Here is a 21,046-nt window from a genome sequence, read left to right on the forward strand (position 1 = left end):
GCCAGCTTTTCAGCTAACTAAAAACTCATTTACCAAACATGTATTTTTGCTGTTTGACCAAGAGAAAAAGCCAAAAGCCAAAATCCAATAAAAAAAAGCTAGCTAAAAGCCATCAAGATCTCTTTTATTTCAATTACATCTTTAATTATCAACAAGTAAAGTTGTAACCTTTTGACATTATAAAAAGAATAGATTAAGGCAAAACAAGATCTCATATGAATAAATCTTTCATTAACCTTAAATCATACTTCGTAAAAGTAAGTCAAAATATTTGTCAAAAAAAAGTTAATAAAAATAAAATATGTGAATAGTGCATAAGTTAAAGTGTTGCAATTTTAACGAAACGGATAAAGTAATAAGTAAAAGTATTAAAATTTGATGTGTTATGGAAAATTATGAATTGGGACAATTCTAACGAGATCTAGATGACTGTGCAATGTAAATCATAAATGAATAGTCAAAGTAAAACTTGTAAGCAGTGTTATAAGTCAAAATATGTCAACTTAAAAAAGGATGAACAATTAAGTTAATAGATTTATATGGAAACTAGCCAAATCGGTATTATTGAATTGATTTAATGTTATGTAATTGACTTGCAACATCTATTAATTTTATTTATACTTAAGTGCGAATCAAATCATAAGCTAAAACTCAATATTGTACTCAAACTTTCTGTTTTTATAGCCAATTAGCTTAGGGAAATACTTTGGTGTTTGGAGTATTTAAGGCTAAGATATAGGAGATAAAAATTCAGGTTCGTTTTAATATAAAATCTTGGCCCTAAGCTGTAAAGACGGATTTGTCATATCAAAGTAGGTTTTTTTGGCTTTTTCGGGTGGGACTTGAGTTTGAACTAAAACTACGCTTTCATGGCTTTCCAAAGTCCTAATTTCTTCAGGTCAGGTCATTGTTGATTTTCTCTAGTTGAGAAATATGGAGATAAATTTGAGCACAAAATCATACTTCATACAGGCATACATGGGCTTTGCTCCAATGAGCTACATAAGTAGCTGAAAAGTGAAGTAGTTAGGCGTTGCCAATTAGGGCAATGTTGAATTTTAAACTTATATTTGGTGACAGTTAGGCCTTATTTAAGAGCAGTTTGCGTCCCATTTAAAGAGTACATACTCTTTTAATTTCATTCATTCTTTTGCTTTTTTCATTAAAAAGACCAAAAGAGCATTTTCAAAATTTAAAGCTACATTCTAATTTTTCTTTCTCCTCATATAATCTCACTATTGTCATACATCTTTCGCTCTTTTCAATTTGACCTGTTTTGACTTTTACACTATTTACCACTACCCCTCCATTTGACCTGGCGAATTATATGTAAGGCAAAACATATTCATGTGAGATCTTTTTAGAATCGTCTTAATAAGTATTATCATAATATATAACTTTTATAATTTTAATCGAAACTAAGTTATAATGAGAACCAAGGCTAAAATAAGAACTGGGAACTAATTTAGGCCCTTTGATCATGTTAATTGAACGGCTCACATGCTTCCCGTGTCATTCATGACATTTTTTGTAATATTTTAACTTTATAACGTAGTTTGCAGTTTCATTTCTCAAAAGTAAATGAAAATTTAGTAAAAGTAATTGAAATCAATCTTAAAGTAAATGAAATTGCCTTAAAAGTTACAAAAAAAAAAACTGGAAAAAAGTTTGAAAACAGCAAAATTACGAGAGTGCCATTAATGAAAGCGGGTGCAATGTGGGCCATTAGATGGAGTGCGATCAATGACTGAGATTAGTTCCTAGTTCCTATTATTATTATTATTATTGTTATTATTATTATTATTATTATCATCATCATCATCATCATTATCATCATCATCATTATTATCATCATCATCATCATCATCATTATTATTATCATCATCATCATCATCATCATCATTAATGAGAACCTCTCCTATATTGAGAACTAGGGACTCATTGCCACGTGGTTCAATCAGAGGATGATATTATTATTATTATTATTATTATTATTATTATCATTATTATTATCATTATCATCATCATTATCATTATTATTATTATTATTATAGGACCGAGTTATAATGAGAACCTCTCTTATAATGAGAATTAGGGACTCATTATAAGCGTTAGATTAAAAAAAATGGACGGATTAGATTTACCCGTAAAATGTCAGATCACACATTCATGCAATCAGCTTTCTCATTCCAGATTCTCTCTTCTCCAAGTCGATAAACCTCTCTGCTCCATTGAAGCTAGTGCTTCGATTTCTCCATTAGAGCAGATTTTGAGCTTTCTCTACTTCTCCATTGAAGCGACTTTCAAGCTTTCTTCACTCCATTGAAGCGGCTTTTGTGGTATTTTTTTTTCTTCTATTTCTTAAATCAAAGAGTTTCATCAATTTCACTATATATGGTTTATCCATGATTAATTGTCAGTATGGTCAATTTAGGGTTCTTCATAGTGAAAATTGAATTTTAATTTACAATTTGAGGTTATGATTGATTATAAATGTACTTTTAATCGTTTTATAAAAAGTTTAATTTCGTTATTCTTTCTCTTTCTATTTTTTTTTTTTTTGTCAACTTATTGTTTGATTGTAAAAAACCTACTATCTTTTTCGAATTTTGGCGAACTCCTGTTCAAATTCCAAATTTAAGTAGGTTTATTTCACTAATTTTGTACTTAAATTTTATCATACTATATACGAAGTCAATTGAATTCTTGATTTATTGAAATATTAAGGAAATACTAGTATTTAATTGATGATGTTTATGATCATAATTTTGATTTTCTATAAGATTTGATTCTCCATGTTTTTTTTTTTTTTTTTTGCGATTTTCTTAGACTACTTTTCTTTTGTTATTTTTCCAGTTCATTTTTGCAGATCGGATTCCTACTTACTTTTCTTTTGTTATTTTTCCAATTCATTTTTGCGGATTCCTACTATTTTATTTAGTCTTAATTGTGGTATATTTGTATATATTTATCAAATGGATAAAGTCAAGTTTATGATGCTTGATAATCCAAAATTCTCTAGTCTCTAACTTTCATTACACGTATGTTTTAATACATTGATGAGTACATTTAAATGACCTTGAATAAGTAAACTAAATTCCTGATCTTAAAGTAAATTAGATATCCTTAAAATTAGAATAAATTGCTCCTAATGTATATAAAGTTTTTTTCTAGCAAGTTAGCAATTGCAAATGAGAGTCTCAATTTTCTCAGTAACTAGCATGTTAGTTTAACTTCTTGATGAAACATTAATTAATAGAGTTACTAATTTATAAGCATAAAGGCACAATTATAAAATCTATGAGTTTGTTTACTATTAATTTCTAACGATTGCCCTGTATCATCATTTGCAGTGCACTTCAAGTAGAAAGCAGCTAAGACAAAGGGGTACCTACTACCTAGTTATGCCAAAATATATAAGGTTGTATTTAAGCAAAATGCCCCTGATTATGTCTTAGTTGCTGGTGGTTTTGTACAAATCATGGCAGGCTACCTAAGCTATGCTAAGAATGTCTATCATCCTCCACCTTCCCACATTACAATCAACAATTCAAGCTGGTCTCCTTCCCTCTTGGCTGAGTATAGAATGAGAACGGGGAGGTTCTGCCTGCAAGAGTCAGGTGAGGCCAATAAAAGTGAGAAGCTAGTAAAAGTAAATCATTTAAATTTTGAAGTAAATAGAAAGACTGATTTTATGATATATAATTTATGAGCAACCAAAATCAAAGTGGAATCCGGGCATATGTACATCTGAAGCATGCCGAAGATACGTAGTTCACTTAAAATCGTTCACTTGGAAGAAGAGTAATTCTACTGTCTGGGCCAGTTGGTATATGATCCTTCTGTTTCTTACAGTAATTTTATATTTTGCTACGTTTTCTTATGATAAATGTTACGTTTTTTTTTTAATCTTCTTCTCTTGCAGAACTTTACCAGCAATTGCTTGTTGTTGTTGAATGTTGCTGACTTCTTCATGAAGGTGGTTTTTGTGCTCTAGTAAATTTATCAATTTCAGAAGTAGATATAAACCAAGTAAAAGTAAACCAATTGCATTTTAAAGTATGAGTAATTGTTGTATGTTACAAGTTGACCTCTTCTTTTGTCTGATGCAGGTTTTTATAAACTTATAGCCATCAACTGATTTGGCTATGGTAGACCAGCCACTCACTGGCAATCTTATCCCCAATGTGTTACAGTATATACATATGATTATGGATTGAGGAGGCTCTACCTCGTGTAATGGATGATGTTATGCTAGATTTTACTAGCATTCCTTTATAAAATTTGTTGTTGCTTTCTGTCAACAACAAAAAAAAATGTTCTCATGGCGAGAAATACATATGTTGTCTCTAAAAGTAAATAAAAAAAGAATATAAAGTGAATAAAAAGGAATTTAAAGTAAACCTATTAGCTCAAGTGGTAGAGCACTATGCGGATGCATAGAGGTTTAGGTTCGATTCCTACCTAGGTTCTCTGAAAAATACATATTAAAACACTTTAAAGTTATTCAAAATAGCTCAAAAGTAAATCAAAATAACTAAAAAGTAAATCACATTAGCTCTAAAGTATATGAAGAATAAATTAGCTTTAAATGATAAATTACAATGGAAACTTTGTTATATACTTATATCACAATAACTCCGAGTCATTAACTTTCATATCCTCAAAAGATGAGTCAAGTTATAAGAAACAAATATATTTAGTTTAATGTAGAGGTTTTCAAATTTAGAGTAAATAAAACTATATTGAAAGTAAAAAAAAAAAAAAGAAAAAAAGAAAAAAAAAAAGAAGAAATTAGTAAAACATACAAATAAATTAAACTTTAATGCGAAGCCTAATCTTTAGATTACACAAATGAACCTACGTGGGATTTGAACCCACATCTTTTGTGCAATTGCACAATGCTCTACCAGTTGAGCTGGTAGGCTAGTGTATATTTCACATACGATTTTTTTTTTTTCAAAAAACCCTCAAAAGTTAATGAAAAAATATCACAGGTAAATCAAAACATCTATATTGTATACATAGTACAATCATCACGAGGGGTTTAGATCATTTCAAACAGCTCAAATAGCTAGAACTTGCATACATAAGATACCATTCCACCAAAAAGAAATCCAAAACTTACAATCTCGATTATTTGTTTGTCCAGTCAAAGTAAAGCTAAATAGCTCAAAAGTAAATAAAAAATCACAAAAAGTAAGTAAAAAATTAAATAGAGTATATGTTCTGCTCATTGTTGGTTGACGTTGTAACAATGATAATAGAGTGTGCTTTATATGTGTGCTTTGTCAAACAATAATACGAGTAGCCTCAAATAGAAGACAAAAATAAACAAAAGGTACCACAAAACTAAATCCACCTTGCTTCTTAGCTTTTATGGGCAGTAAGATTTCATTGAGTTGCGTTTCTAGCAACTGCTATTCTTTTATGCTCAAGGCCTCAAGCCTGGCAAATCTTTACCCAGCAGCCTCCTATAAATTAATACAGTAATGGTTATAACTTAAGCGACTGAGTTCATAATAGTATAACATAGAGTTGAATCAATGACAAGTTCAAGAAAATATACATTTGTTTCACTTGGAGCCTTGATATCTTATCTGCTATTCAAAAAAAAAAAAAAAAAAAACCACCTTGATATCTCATCTTTCAGACTATCAATCTCCTTCAAATCTTTAATGTGCTAATAAGAGTACACATCAATAAGAAAGGCTTGCATATACAAAATAGGCCAACGAATTGTGCAGCTGGCCTTAAGCAGCACAATACATCCCTACCTTTATCCACACACTTTAACATTATCCATCCCTACTGTCTTAAGATAACACTCAAAGGCTCTACTAGTAAAAGATGTCAAACTACGCAACATAAAGAAAGGGAGAAATCTTTGTAACCAATTGCCCTTTTCCTTCACAATCCAAGAGATAAAAGTACTGCAAACCCAACAATTACAACAACCCCAATTGTCATTACTAACATACGGTTTCTCAGTTAACAGGTAGCATAACACCTCCTCCTAACAGAGCTCCACTAATTCATCATCATATTATAGTCTTTCTTCTTCTTTCAAGCATTTCATCAAACATGTAAAACTCAATGCTAAATCCCCAAAAAAAATGTCACTTTAGTATTCGTATACTATCTCATACAACAAAAAACATAGAGAACTAAATTAAAAAATGCAGCAACTGCCCTAATTAAAACAAACAAAATTGAAAATCCTAAAAAATAGCCTAAAACACGAACACAAAGAAATTGTAGTAATTTTAGCAATTTAAATTATGATTTTAAAACAAATAATTGAAATAACCATAATTTCAACAATCAAAATTGTAAATACACAAACATATAATTGTACAATCCCTAATTATATCAATTGAAATCACAACGACTCAAACAAATAATGGATAAAACCCTAAATCGCAAAAAAACTTGTTTCAAATTCGAATTATCAAAGAAATTAATGATGATGACAATCAAATCAACTTACCTGCCCATAAATTTGATAGAATAATGATCATAGATGAAAAGTTACAAATTTGAGAAGAGGACTTGCAAAGAGCTTAGTGATTGCAACATTCGCATGAGAGAATTTGCAGGAGGAGAGAGAAAATGGAATGAAGAGAGAGAAACTTAAAATAGAAGAAACGAAAAATTAGGGTAGTCATTCAAAACACGTAATTACAATTTTGCCCTTAATGAGGCGGGCAAGATGATAGCCATTAGATTATGTACCATCAACAGTCACAATGAGTTCCTAATTCCTATTATAGGCTTTGGTTCTCATATGATCTTGATTATCAATAACTATATAGTATATACTAAAAAACACACCAGCAATGACATGTGTCAATTTATGGTGTGTCCTTAGTATAATTTTTTTAATGATTAATTATTAAATTTTAATTTAAGCAAGTTATTTTAAAAAAAAGTTTATTTTTGTCAACTTTTTTTTTCAACTATATAAATGAGCAATAATACTTACCATTTTTATGTTGATACATAATTAATTACGAAATAATTAGGAAATAAATAATCTTTTTCAAGAAGATATAATTTTAATGAAATATTTTTTTTTAAGAATATGATCTTGGTCAAATATTCTATGTTACTTCAATGTTGTTCGACAATTAACAATTTTATATTTTATGCTATAAAAAATTAATTTATCAAAAGAAAATATAGGGTAATTCAAATAACCGTGCATGGCACGTGACCTAACCTAGTATATATATATATATATATATATATATATATAGGGTTGGGATCCAATGAAAAAGATCTTAAAATGTTTCAACCTCTGTTTTCACCGCAACACGCTGCCTCTCTCTCCCCCTAATAGAACTTACAAATTTTGATTTTAGAGATGAGAAAGTAATTGTTGTTATGAGTAATTTGGAAACCCAATAATAAGTATTTTCGCGCTTCGTAACACAGGTGAGTTCAATTGCCAGATTGCAATCTCGAACTCGTCATAACGTTATACATTCTAGGATTACCATTCACAATGTAGCACAATACCTTAACCTAGTAGAAAGGATCTATCTTATAACTTGGCAAAGATGGGTTGTAGAAATTATTATCAGTCAATTGACCAGAGTTTAAAATAAACATACCTTCCTCATCTTTAAGAATATATAACATTTTGCACAATTAAATAACAGAATATGCGTCTTTAGTACATAGGATTTTCACATTTCTATAAGTAAATACGCACGCACATATCAATTTTATAATATGCACATTTTTAACAAGAATAATGCACGTTTAATTTAGATATTATGCATATTTAGTCTTCTCTATTTTATTTTATACCTGTTATGTTCATGATACAAAACTGTACGTATTCATGAAAAAACTTATAAAATTTTAGAGAATAAGGGTAGGAAAAGAGATGAATAAAGAGGAGAGAGAAGGAGAGGAATGGGGTGGAGATGCAAAGATGGGGAAAATTAACTCTTAGAGAAAGAAAAAAAGGGGGGGTAAAGTGTTGAACATGGAGGGAAAGAGAGGAAGAGAAACACTGGAGGAGAAAAAGAAATGTGGAAATTATTTTTTTCATTATTTACATTTTTTCCATTAACGAAACATGTTATTAGAGCCATTGAATCATTTATTTGAACGTATGAGATTCCTTCTCATCTTTCTCATTTTAACTCCCTTCTCATTTGACCCTATATATATTATATATTATATAATATTATATATATATATGTGTGTGTGTGTGTGTGTGTGTGTATTTATATACTATATATATTGTAGGAGTTTATAGGTACTACGCAGCGGAAAAACATGAATCATATTCAATCAAGCACCAATCCCAAGAATCACATGCATAACACACAAGACACATAATTATACCTTTGACGCGTGAATTCCACGAAGCTATTCGACAGGAAAATCAGGGAGAGAATAGAGCCCCAAGCGTTGCTCCTCTATTTAGTCCATGAGATACGAACGAGCCGTCCACCAATACTAGATTGGTCGAGTGATTGAAGAAAACCGCGATCACCACCTTTATGGACAACCGACCACCGCACGAACCACCACCACCACGAGACACCACCGGCGCCAATAAGGAGGAGGAGAGAGCCGTGTGAGAGAGGACTATGAGAGGGGTTGGGTTTCGTGTTTGCTAATTCGGATTTGATCACACTGATCAGTTAATTGCTTCTTGCTTGCAAACCTAGGCACCTAGTCTATTTATAATCTCATTATAATTAGACTAGGGCACGAAGCCCAAAACTCTCATATAATCCCCATATAGCCGGCCACCTAGAGTGATGAGGCCCATGATCTAACCCCTTTGTGTGACCTTATAGGATCCGTCCAATTGGGCTTTGGCCTATTTTACTAGTCCAAAGATCGTTAGTACCTCTAGCTATGGCAAAACAACGACCCAAATGTACGAACTTAATTATCTCCATAATTTGATCCATTTATATATCTAGTAATTGCACACGACAAAGACATAACTCCTTCAATCTCCCACTTGTCTGAGACAAGGGTGCAATATTCAAATTCCTTAAGTCAATATATGTGTCGATTTGATAATATGATTGCATCACATGTCGAAATCATATTAATCTACAAATCGTTTCTTGAAATCTGAGTTAGAATTACAAAACCAAATGATTACTGTGTAATGCATTTGAACGCGGCCACGTATTTTCTGAATTCTCCCTCTTCAAGCGGCCATGACACATTTCCTAATTTAATAGGTAGACTCTATCCAATCTTGTGGTAACATGATTCCCACTCAACTTCTGAAATAACCGGGAAACACCCTTTATAATCTCCAGTTACGGCTAGACGTATGAGTGTACCACAGTCACAACATCCATTGAATGAAATCAATGTTCCACTCATGTCAAAGGAATCCACTAATATATACGGAAGCTCTATACTTGAACTTCAAAGTAGGTCAATAGTTCGATCATGCATCTGTAGACACCCATTTGTGTCTCCCCAAAACCAAACCCAGTGATGAGTACCTTTCGCGTCGAATCATAATCGAATGAAGTGAAAGTGTGGAAAGTCTAGTGTTGCGGATAGTTCTAATTTCTTTTCTCTTCTCTCTGTTTTTGAAAACTTATTTAAAGAAAACAGCCAATACAGTTTGGTTTGTCCATGATATGAGTCCAATAGTAGTGTAGTTGGATGGGGCTTGACAAGAGCTTTCCAACGATATATTATAAGCCTAATTCCGATGAATAATGAGGAAGTTATGACCAATTTACTAAACTAGGCCCGGTTTGAGCTTTATATACGGCCCAATGATCTAGGGGAGGGCCTAATATGATTTATCATTCCTAATGCAATTAGGAATGGTTTTAGTCTTCTAGATTCTTCTAGAAGGTTCTTTTCATTCCTAATTCAATTAGCATTGATAAATTGACTTTGTTGACTTTTCAGAGTTTTAATTAAAATCAAATAGCATTTTTGAGGAAAATATACGATTTTATCATCCAATACGGCAAACTTATCTGATTTTCGAAAACGCGTCAAAAACAGGCCTGGCACCTGGAACCAGGCCTGGCGCCTGGCGTTAGTGTTGGCGTCTGGCGTTAGTGTTGGCGCCTGGCGCCAGTTAGCCAGGGTTGGTGCCAGCTCTGTTTTTCGTGCGCCAGGACTCTGTTCTGTTAATTTATCTTTTTGGCTGATTTTCTTTATAAATAACTTATTAAAAAAATCCGTTTTCATTCACGAATTCTCATCAACAATCAATTTTCAATTATATCCACTTACAACCAGTTTTCATTCTCTTCTAATTCATTCACTCTCTCTCTCTCTCTTTTTTCTAAATTTGCTTTTTACATACAAAATTCCGCATTCACAAGATCTAGAAACACCTAGCCATATTCGAAGTTGCCTTCGCCCTAGACGTGAAAGGTTTAATTTATGAGGGCTTGGTCCCAAATCTCTCTTTCAATTATTTAATTTAATTGTTTTGATTATTATTTTCCTTGTAGTTACTAACGTGTGTATTTTGTTATTAGAAAGAGGTACGAGGCATCAAAGTAAGTGCTTTATGATTTATTGATGTTATGATGTAGAAATCATGTTTATATTGTTATTATGATATTCCTAGTATCATGTCTAGGGTAATTATAATATTAAATATGATTGTTACGATGCTTCCTATGTTCTTCCTAATATTTATGATTATTAGTATCATGTTAGGGTTAAAGATTTGATTTTTATTGCTTAGTGACATGCTAGGGTTTGTTATTAATCTTGTTAGTATCATACCTAGGATCTTGCTTTTATTATACTTTAATATTAACATGATCATGATTATATTTATAATTTATTTTATTATTATGTTGCTTGATGCTTATTGTTATTGCTTGATCACACCTTTTATGCATGTTTAAAGGGAATTTGGTATTTGTAATCACGCTTATATAAGATATTAAATAATCTTATTTAGGGTTAATTTGATTATATATCAAGTGATCGCCAAAAATAGATTTATTTGTGCATTAATACTCAACCAACATAGATAAACAGGTTTAGGGTTAATCCTATTGATTGCATGTTAAATGAAAAGCGCACATGAATATGATCAGAATAAAATAGAGGCCTATTATTAGGGCAGGTTCAATCTCTTTTAGGTTGGATTTGTATCTTCATCCCCGAACCCTTATTTGGTTCCAGACCTTATGGAGTTAACGATCTCTTGGATCGTTAAGGGGTGTAACCTTCACCCTGTGAACGGTTTACAAGTTCCTAAAAACTTGTTGGTGACTTTTTTGCTCTATCTTCTTCCCTTTTGGACGCCACCGTACTTTAATGTATGATCACAGTGGGGTTCAAGGTAGGGGTTAACGCTTGAAATTTATTCCCCACAGTTTTTGGCGACTCCAATGGGGAGGATTTCTATAATAATTCCTGAATTTGTTTCGGCAATGATTTAGAATGAGTGGATGAGACTCAAAACGTTCTAAGTATTTCATGTGCGTAATTTTGATTAACATTATTGTCATATGCATAAAAAAGATCTCATTGGAAAGACCATCCGTAATGAGTTAAAAACATAGAATTTTACACGTAGGAAATTTGAGAAATATCTTTCACAACTAGGACCGAAATAACACCGCGCGAAACTGGAAAATTTTATCGAGCACAGAAAGCTGTTGAGGCATGTGGGAAGTAGCGCTAGGGGCCAGAGCTTGGCGCCAAATTTTTAGCCGTAGCGCCAAACGCCAGTATTGACGCCAGGTGCTACAGTTAAAAACTGGTGCCAGTCTCTGATTGCTGGCGCCAACCTCCCCCAATACCGAGCCAGAAATATGCGTTCTAATTTCGACCAGTTTTTCGTATTGTTTGCTCGATCCTACTTCCTGATTGAATTTTTTCTCACTTTTCTGAAACCTATATGTGTTCTACATATGGACATAACCCTCTGGGAATTCATGCTCCATCTACCTGATTGAACGCTCTGTGCAACAAAGGGTATATCTGAGATGTTGAATTCACCAAACCATGGAAGAGAGTTTTTTCTAAAGCTCGCGGTGTCCCATCCACTCGCGCCAACCCTTCACGGTTAGGCTTCCGTGCGGTGCTTCCGGACAATTAACCATGGACCCTCTTTGACTAAACCATTTCCCGAACTTTAGAGAACTAGAGCCATGGTTAGGTTGCGAACTCATTGCATCATATTGTGCCTACTTGACTAATTGCGCATTATTTGTTGTACATATATATTATAATTTCTTAACCGTTTGTTTGACTTGTGTTGAGATTAAATAAATTAATGACCTAAAGAACTTTGTCTAATTAATTAATTAATTAATTAATTTGAGTAAATAAAGTCTAATATTTTAATCGGAATTGACCTAGTACGACTTTAGGCATACCCCAATTAATTAATAACACCGAAAACAGTCCCTGACTGAAGCTCTAATATTGGCGCCAAAGTCTGAGCTGTAGCGCCACACTATGGAGTGTGGCGCCTAGCGACAGCTCTGTCGTCTAGCGCCAAGCTTCACAGTGCGACGCCAGTCCTGTCGTTTGGCCAACAGTTCGGATTTGGTCGAGTCATCACCTAGAGTCTAATTAACCAGTTTGCTAATTAATTCGGTTTATTTTCGCTGTCAATCATACCTCGTCGAGTCATTAATTGAGTCTAGTCACATGGTCTAGCCACATGCTCACGACACGAGTCTCAACATGTCACCTACACTCACTAGTCTTAGCACACACTTTGAGTATACATCACCATGACCATGTCTTAGGTTCATGAATGAGTCGGTCTTTTTCCGTCATTTGAGTTGGGGGTACATTCTATTCCTAATTCTTCATATCCCTCCATTATATTCCAATCTTTCTTCACTTCCTCCATCCATTGCATGTTGAATAAAGTTTGAGTTAAATAATTGTTAATTAATATCCCCAAAATTCCTTTTCCACAGTACTTGGTCCAGGAGAGAAGGGCGATTAATCAAGGACAACCTCTTTGTTCAAGTCTCACTTTTTGATAAACCGATTCGTCAAAAGAGGAAGGCTAAAAAGATAATGGCAACTCAAGAGGAAGTCAATGAGCTTAGGAACCAATTAGTTACCGTGACTGAGACACTGAAGCTACTCACACTCAAGATCAATGATCCCGTGAAGCAACAATAGATGGACCTCATGCAAGAGAGTCTACGCAAGCTATTTAGTGACTATAAATTTCAGGGCATGAGTTCACAAGGGGTCTCGTTGGACAAGGAGCTTCTTCCGCATAAGTTCAACGCCACTGACATCCCTAAATTCAAGGCAACAGATAACCCTTACTTCCATCTAAGAGCTTTCGAAACTATAATGAGTATTAAGGGTATCAATAAGAAGGTTTTCCCCTCTCTGTTCCCACTATCTCTCGAAACCGTTTGTCAACAATGGTTCTTTTATCTCGAGAAAGAAAAAACCTCTTCTTGGGAGTCGATAACAAACACTTTCGTTGATATATACAAGTGCAACATCCAAGACGAAACAGACCACAGACAACTTGAGATGTTAAAACAAAAAGAAAACGAAGGGTTCACGTCTTTCTTCAATAAATGGAGGGAAACTTCCGCTAATATGGTCAAGGCTCCTACCGAAAAAGAATCTGTGAGGATGTTTATCAAGAATCTCCAAGGGAAGTATTCAAGGCACTTAAAGTACCAACACAATTTAAATACTTTCAAGGTTGTCTATAATATAGACATTGACATTGAAGATGACCTTCTGAAAGATAATAGTGCGAGAGGAAAGAAGAACGACCATCCTTCTTCTTCTTCTCTTATTAATGAAGTACATGCCACAAACGTCTCTAAATCATGAATCCAAAGGTCAAAAAGGGTGTTCACTCCACTTAGTATGAGTTATGAAATGGCTTTCGAGAAGCTACATCACAAAGGACTAGTCATGCCCATAGGGCCAATCAAAGATCCAGTTCCAGAAGCCAAGCCACCTAAGTGGGACCCTAATAAGCACTGCAAATATCACCAAGGAAAGGGTCACGACACTGAGGAGTGTTGGAAACTCAAAGAAGCTATTCAAGATCTGATCGATAACAATGAAACTTCCGAGATTCTAGCCATCGAAGATGACCAAGCATCCTTCGATCCATCACTTCTTATCACACCTGTAGGAGAGCCCACGATCGAGACAACTTATATGACCTCTCTCGATGAAGTGGCCATAACTGAGGAGGATGAAAGTCTTTTCATAGATAATACCAGGGAAGACTCGTCAAGACTAAAAGAGGACGTTCGAAAACTGCAAGATGTCGTTGCCATGCTTTTGAATGTGGTAGAAGGATTAGCAAATCAGGTGATGGCCATCGAACAAAATTCTCGCCAAGAGTTTAATGAAGAACTCAATGCTCCTAAGCCATAGGCAAAACGGACCATTGAAGAATACACACCGATAAGAATGACTTACAATGAAGATTTTGACTGTCTACATGATCAAGGTCATATTCGCTCCATTGGTCCCAGTCAAGACCCTCCATCTAAAAACGTTTTCCTAATTGGGACCCAAATTCCTATAGTCAATACCATAGAGGTCGCGGTCACACTACTAAAAAGTGTCTCGCCCTCAAGGATCGTGTTCAAGACTTTATTGATTCACATCTCCTTCATGTTCCTCCGTGTGACAAAAAGGTCAATATTAGTAACAATAGTAACAGTGTCTGTAAAGGGAAAAAGAACGACTATCCTTCTTCTTCCGAAAACACCTACTCTAGTAATAGTGCTGGTACTCTCGACCTTAGTGAGATCCTAGCCATGGGTAATCGAAAGCAACAGAAAAGGGAATTTACTCCTATTGGAATTAGCTACGATGATGCTTTCGATCGACTCCATGCCAAGGGAATCATTACTCCCATTGGACCTATTCAAGATCCCCCACTTAAGAAAAGATTTCCTAGTTGGAATCCAAACGAACACTGCAAGTACCATCAAGGTAGGGGTCATGCTACTGAGAACTGTTGGAAGCTAAAGGAGGCTATCCAATATTTGATTGATAATAACAAGATTCCCTTGCCTCCAGTTAACAAGAAGAGCGAGTGATGATAAAGGAAACAACACAAGATAAGAGGCGAGCTTTAACGACAAGATTTCGTGACCTCTTTTTCTATTTCTTTTTCGTTTTACTCTTTCCCCAATAAGTCTAGCATAGGCACCTTTTTATTCTCCTTAGATTAATTTTGTAGATTATTTTCTTTTCTTTTAATAAAATGAGCATTTATTTTCTTGCATATGATCATTTCATTAATATTGCATTAAAACATTTTTAAAAAAAAAAAAAATCCATGTTGAATAAAGCACAAGGTATGCCAATGATTTGAGGCACCCCTTGTAGCCAATCATATCTCATTTCATCCTTCAATTATACATCCTTTCTTCATAAACCACTTTGAGCCTCGTCTAACGATAGACCCTTCTTTTTTCAACCTACATCTACCTAACCTTGGGATGGGATGGTGTGCAACTTATGCAATTCTAAAAAAAAGTCTTGAGTGATTCAAAAAATTAAAATAGAAAAAATAAGCAAAAGCAAAAAAATAAATAAAAGTGTACAAAAGGGTAAGTGTTCTAATGTCTCTGATATGGACATATCTTTGATAAGAACACGTCTCATATTGCGTCTCTTATCGAGTGCTCGGTACCGTGCCTGAGAAACATGAATGCCAAGTGAGTGATAGACCGCATGATCGGGATTGCCCACACTTATTAAAATAAAATAAATGCTAAAGCAAAAAAAGAGTAGGAACTCAAGCATAAAAATAAAAAGATTCAAAAGCAAGGTTGCACACCTTGGGGGCTTATCTAGGGTCTTGAGCCTTTATCCCCTTCTTCTATAACCTTTAGCCTAACCACGTTATAACCCTTAAAAGACCTTTTTGAGGTATACACACTTGTGCGAGGTTCGGCTAGAGCTACGTTCGGCCTGATTCCTAACGGATACGTAGGAAACCTCACATCGAGGTGCGGCCGTAATAAACATGCATTCATATTCACATTCACACACTTACACCATGATCATATCAAGAGATATCCTATGCTCATCCCTATTCACTTAGAGCTAGACTTGGGAGCTTGATAAATCAGATTCTTCTAGAAGGTTCTTTTCATTCCTAATTCAATTAGCATTGATAAATTGACTTTTTGTTGACTTTTCAGAGTTTTAATTAAAATCAAATAGCATTTTTGAGGAAAATATACGATTTTGTCATCTAGTACGGCAAACTTATCTGATTTTCGAAAACGTGTCAAAAACAGGTCTGACGCCTGACTCCAGGCATTGGCGCCTGGAACCAGGCCTGACGCCTAGCGCCAGCCATTAGCGCCTGGCGCTAGTTAGACAAGGTTGGCGCCAGCTCTGTTTTTCGTGCGCCAGGACTCTGTTTTGTTAATTTATCGTTTTGGATGATTTTCTCTATAAATAACGTATTAAAAAATCCATTTTCATTCACGAATTCTCATCAACAATCAGTTTTCAATTATATCCACCTACAACCAGCTTTCATTCTCTTCTAATTCATTCATCTCTCTCTCTGTCTCATTTTCTAAATTTGCTTTTTACATACAAAATTCCGCATTCACAAGATCTAGAAACACCTAGCCATATTCGAAGTTGCCTTCGCCCTAGACGTGAAAGGTTTAATTTCTGAGGGTTTGGTCCCAAATTTCTCTTTCAATTATTTAATTTAATTGTTTTGATTATTATTTTCCTTGAAGTTACTAACGTGTGTATTTTGTTATTAGAAAGAGGTACAAGGCATCAAAGTAAGTGCTTTATGATTTATTGATGTTATGATGTAGAAATCATGTTTATATTGTTATTATGATATTCCTAGTATCATGTCTAGGGTAATTATAATATTAAATATGATTGTTACGATGCTTCCTATGTTCTTCCTAATATTTATGATTATTAGTATCATGTTAGGGTTAAAGATTTGATTTTTATTGCTTAGTGTCATGCTAGGGTTTGCTATTAATCTTGTTAGTATCATACCTAAGATCTTGCTTTTATTATACTTAAATATTAACATGATCATGATTATATATATACTTTGTTTTATTATTATGTTGCTTGATGCTTATTGTTATTGCTTGATCACACCTTTTATGCATGTTTAAAGGGAATTTGGTATTTGTAATCACGCTTATATAAGATATTTAATAATCTTGTTTAGGGTTAATTTGATTATATTTCAAGTGATCGCTAATAATAGATTTATTTGTGCATTAATACTCAACCAACATAGATAAACAGGTTTAGGGTTAATCCTATTGATTTCATGTTAATTGAAAAGCGCACATGAATACGATCAGAATAAAGTAGAGGCCTATTATTAGGGCAGGTTCAATCTCTTTTAGGTTGGATTTGTACCTTCATCCCCGAACCCTTATTTGGTTCAAGACCTTATGGAGTTGACGATCTCTTGGATCGTTAAGGGGTGTAACCTTCACCCTGTGAACGGTTTACAAGTTCCTAAAAACTTGTTGGCGACTCTTTTGCTCTATCTTCTTCCCTTTTGGACGCCACTGTACTTTAGTGTATGATCACAGTGGGGTTCAAGCTAGGGGATAACTCTTGAAATTTATTCCCCACAACATCATTCATGCATATCCAAGTGATTGACCGAGCATCACTATGCCCCTATAGCCTATGAAACTGCGTTATCCAATCAATCTTACATGCTAGTTCATTTATTAAATCATTTATGTCCACTTTAATGATCTAAAACTAGGAACTTTAAATAATATATGAATTTTGTTCACCTGTGGGGTTTCAATTCACCAGGTCATCAACCTGATGAGCCCATCAATTCATAATTATTTTGGACATTTTATTTAATTTTCAAAACCATAATTAAATAAGAGAAATAATAATTTCTATTTTAAACATAATTCCGCAAATTGATGTATTTCTCATGTAATATGTTTTCTCAAAACATATACAACTTAAATTACATAACTTGCTTCAATCCTAAGACTTTAATATGACTCTCATATCTTAGTCCATGGAAGGGGTTTAGTGATTTCTCACTCATAATAAAACTTTGCAGAACATGATCTTCCGCTGGTCAATGATCTCATAATTGGGGTGATATCTCATATCCTTTTGTTTGGATTTGTGATGTGACTCTGACTCCTTTGTTTTTGGGCAAAGGTGACCTGTTAGTCACATGACATTTTAATCCGAACTTTCTCTCTAAATATCTCACTATAGTTTAATACACATATTCTGACATTGAGTATGCAATAGTGCTCTTCTTTGAACTCTTCAAGCTCACTGTCCTTTTCCATCCTGACACAAATATGCATTTAGATCACCATCTAGAATCATCTTGCCTGTTTGAAAAAACTTGCATTCATGTAACCTTTTGACAACTTGCTTAAACTACCATTTAACATAATAGCCAGATGAATTCCTTTTAGTGCTTCTCAAGTACTCAAGGATCTGTTCTTGGTAATTCTCTGTATTCTTATTCTGAATTTGCTTGAAACCTGCTACACATGCACAAGTCATATGCAAAATCTTGCTTTGTACATTTCATGGCATAAGTAATGGACCCTTTTGCAAAAGCATGAGGTACATTATCCATACAACTCAACTCTATTAGCTTTTGAAGGCACTGAGTTTTACTAAGTGTAATACCATGAAACATGGGAAGACATCCTCTCTTAGAGTCTTGCTTCATGAACTTGTCAAGATCCTTATCAACATAAGTCTCTCGATTCATTCTAATCATTCTTCAAGATTCACTTCATGGATCTTAATTCCCAATATGTACTCAACATCTCCTAAGTCTATCATATAGAAACAATCTTTCTAACCACTGCTTGACTCATTCAAGCATTGATATATCATTTCATATGAACCATATGTCAACTACATACTAGACTAAAAGGACCAATTACTCCCACTAAACTTCTTGTCTCTACAAGATTCCTTTCGTTTGACTAAGGAAATCAAACTGTTTGATTGCCTAATTAAAACGAATGTTCCAACTCCCTGATGCTTACTTCAATCCATTGAATGAATTTCTGAAGTTTGCAAAACTTTCTAGGAATTTATGGATTTCAAACTCTTAGGATGTATCATATACATACTCACCGTCAAGAACATTTCATGTAGGTGATTTTGATATCCATAACTAGAATAATCCGATTAGGCTTACCCAACTAATAGGTTTGACCCTATTTGTAAGACTATTATGGACTAACACATTTTTACAAACATGGAGTCCATACTGGATTTCATGGCTTTAAGCCATTTCCTGAGTTGGCATTTGTCCAAAGCTTGCTTGTAGGCCATGGATTCTAACCGTTCTAATAAGAAAATTTTAGAATCCACCTTTTCTCAGAATTTCAACAAACTGTTTGTTTTGATCCCAAGTAACCTACAATAGGTATGAGCGACAATAGAATTATTCTCTTTAACTCTTTGAAGTCTTTCATTCTAGTGGGACGATAGAAGCCTCGCTAGTTGAATTAGCTTGCTTCTACACATGTTTTATCAAATTAGCTGATTTCATATGCCTTCGTCTCTGATGTAGTGTTATCCACATCCATTTGTTGCTCGTCTCGAATCTCATCGATATCTAACTTTACTCCCACTTGGCTTTGTAGGAAGACATTGTTTCTATAAAGACACTATCGCGAGCAACAAACAATTTGTTTCTACGCGATTGTAGGAATAATACCTCTAAGTTTCCATGAGAAAACCCATGAAGAACTATTTTCTGATTTAGGGTGTATTATGTTATTTTTGTAAACATTTTACATTGATTTCATAACCCTTAATATTGTTTAGAAAAGATAAATTTTGGAACATTTCCAAATCATAACTCTTATGACATCTTTTCTCCTGCTTTGGTTAAGTTTCCTGTTTAGTGTATTTGCAATTGTTGTTGTTCTAATGCATATCCTCAAAACGATATTTGTAAATCATTAAATTTTGGATCGAACAATGGCAAGCAAAGTTTGATTCCTTCTTCATAAACATACACTTTAATTGTAATGTTTCTAGATTGTGAATTAATTCAACAATTCCCTTTAGATGATCATTCCTTTTGAGTTAAACATTTATCACAACAATCATATTGTGGTGTTAAATTGTATATCTCAAACTGATTTTACATTTCATTTTTGGAATTTTGAACTTTTCAATGTTTCCAAGCTTTACTTCATTAAGTAATTATCGACATATTTACTTAAATCGTCAGTAAAAGCGATGAAATATTTAAATCTCTTTGCTAATTTTGAACTTATTGGTTCACATACATCATATATATGAGTACCAAAAGGTCATTTTAGCTTCTTTTACTCTTTTTACTAAAAGGCAACTTGGTCATCTTAACTTATCAAGCATGACTTCTAATTCTCAAGTGATTCATAATCATATAAGAATGAGAGTCCATCCAAAACTTTGGATGTGCAAATGGTTAATGTGACCTAACCTTACTTGTTATAAGTAAGTGTACTTTGAATCATCTAAATTCACTTTTGTGATCAACGTATATCAATGTCATAAAACAAAATTAACTCATATCTAGCAAAATGAAAACAATTTATTACCTTGATCATGGATCAACACTTGTCCAAGCCAAGTAAACCAAATTCAGTATTCAAAACAAGAAAACCGAAACATTGTCTCATCAAAACTGGAAATTGTTCTAAAATCATGATAAACTAATCAAAAAATTTAAAACTATGAAGCTATCTCTGGCCACTCAAATACTTCTAGTACACCTTCAAGCTCCATTTCCATGTAGCTTCACTTGTTTGCAGTTCCTGCGCAACATCACTATGTTAAGCACTGCAACTTGGTATCTCATACCTAAGTGAAAGTTAAAATGTTTATAACATTATACCTGAGGTTGATGCTCCATTCTTCTTGAGGAAGTCATGGTATTTCTGGCAATTTCGCTTTCAATACCCCTTCTTCTTGCAGTAAAAGCATTCACTTTCACTTGCAGCCTTGGGATTTGGCGTCGTCTTAGGCTTTTCAGGAGCCTTGGCAACTTGCTTGCCCTTGCACTTAACACTAACCTTTTGCC

The 21,046-nt window shown here is 33.9% G+C and overlaps 2 long non-coding RNA genes across 3 annotated transcripts; one reads left to right on the forward strand and one right to left on the reverse strand.

Annotated features, from left to right (window-relative positions):
• Positions 1–3,289: 3,289 nt before the first annotated feature.
• Positions 3,290–6,810, reverse strand: LOC110689210. Of its 2 annotated transcripts, none has more exons than XR_002504852.1 (2): positions 6,491–6,781; positions 3,290–3,607 (listed from the first exon to the last, which is right to left on the reverse strand). It is a non-coding gene; the product is annotated as an uncharacterized LOC110689210 (long non-coding RNA). The 2 variants fall into 2 exon arrangements; XR_002504853.1 differs by lacking the exon at positions 3,290–3,607 and adding an exon at positions 5,026–5,474 and having other exon boundaries at positions 6,491–6,810.
• On the forward strand, positions 3,607–4,767 carry LOC110689209. Its single transcript, XR_002504851.1, has 3 exons — positions 3,607–3,829; positions 3,926–3,979; positions 4,113–4,767. It is a non-coding gene; the product is annotated as an uncharacterized LOC110689209 (long non-coding RNA).
• Positions 6,811–21,046: the final 14,236 nt, after the last annotated feature.

Source organism: Chenopodium quinoa, unplaced genomic scaffold (assembly GCF_001683475.1).
Source record: "Chenopodium quinoa cultivar QQ74 unplaced genomic scaffold, ASM168347v1, whole genome shotgun sequence".
In the NCBI taxonomy this organism is placed as follows: Eukaryota; Viridiplantae; Streptophyta; class Magnoliopsida; order Caryophyllales; family Amaranthaceae; genus Chenopodium; species Chenopodium quinoa.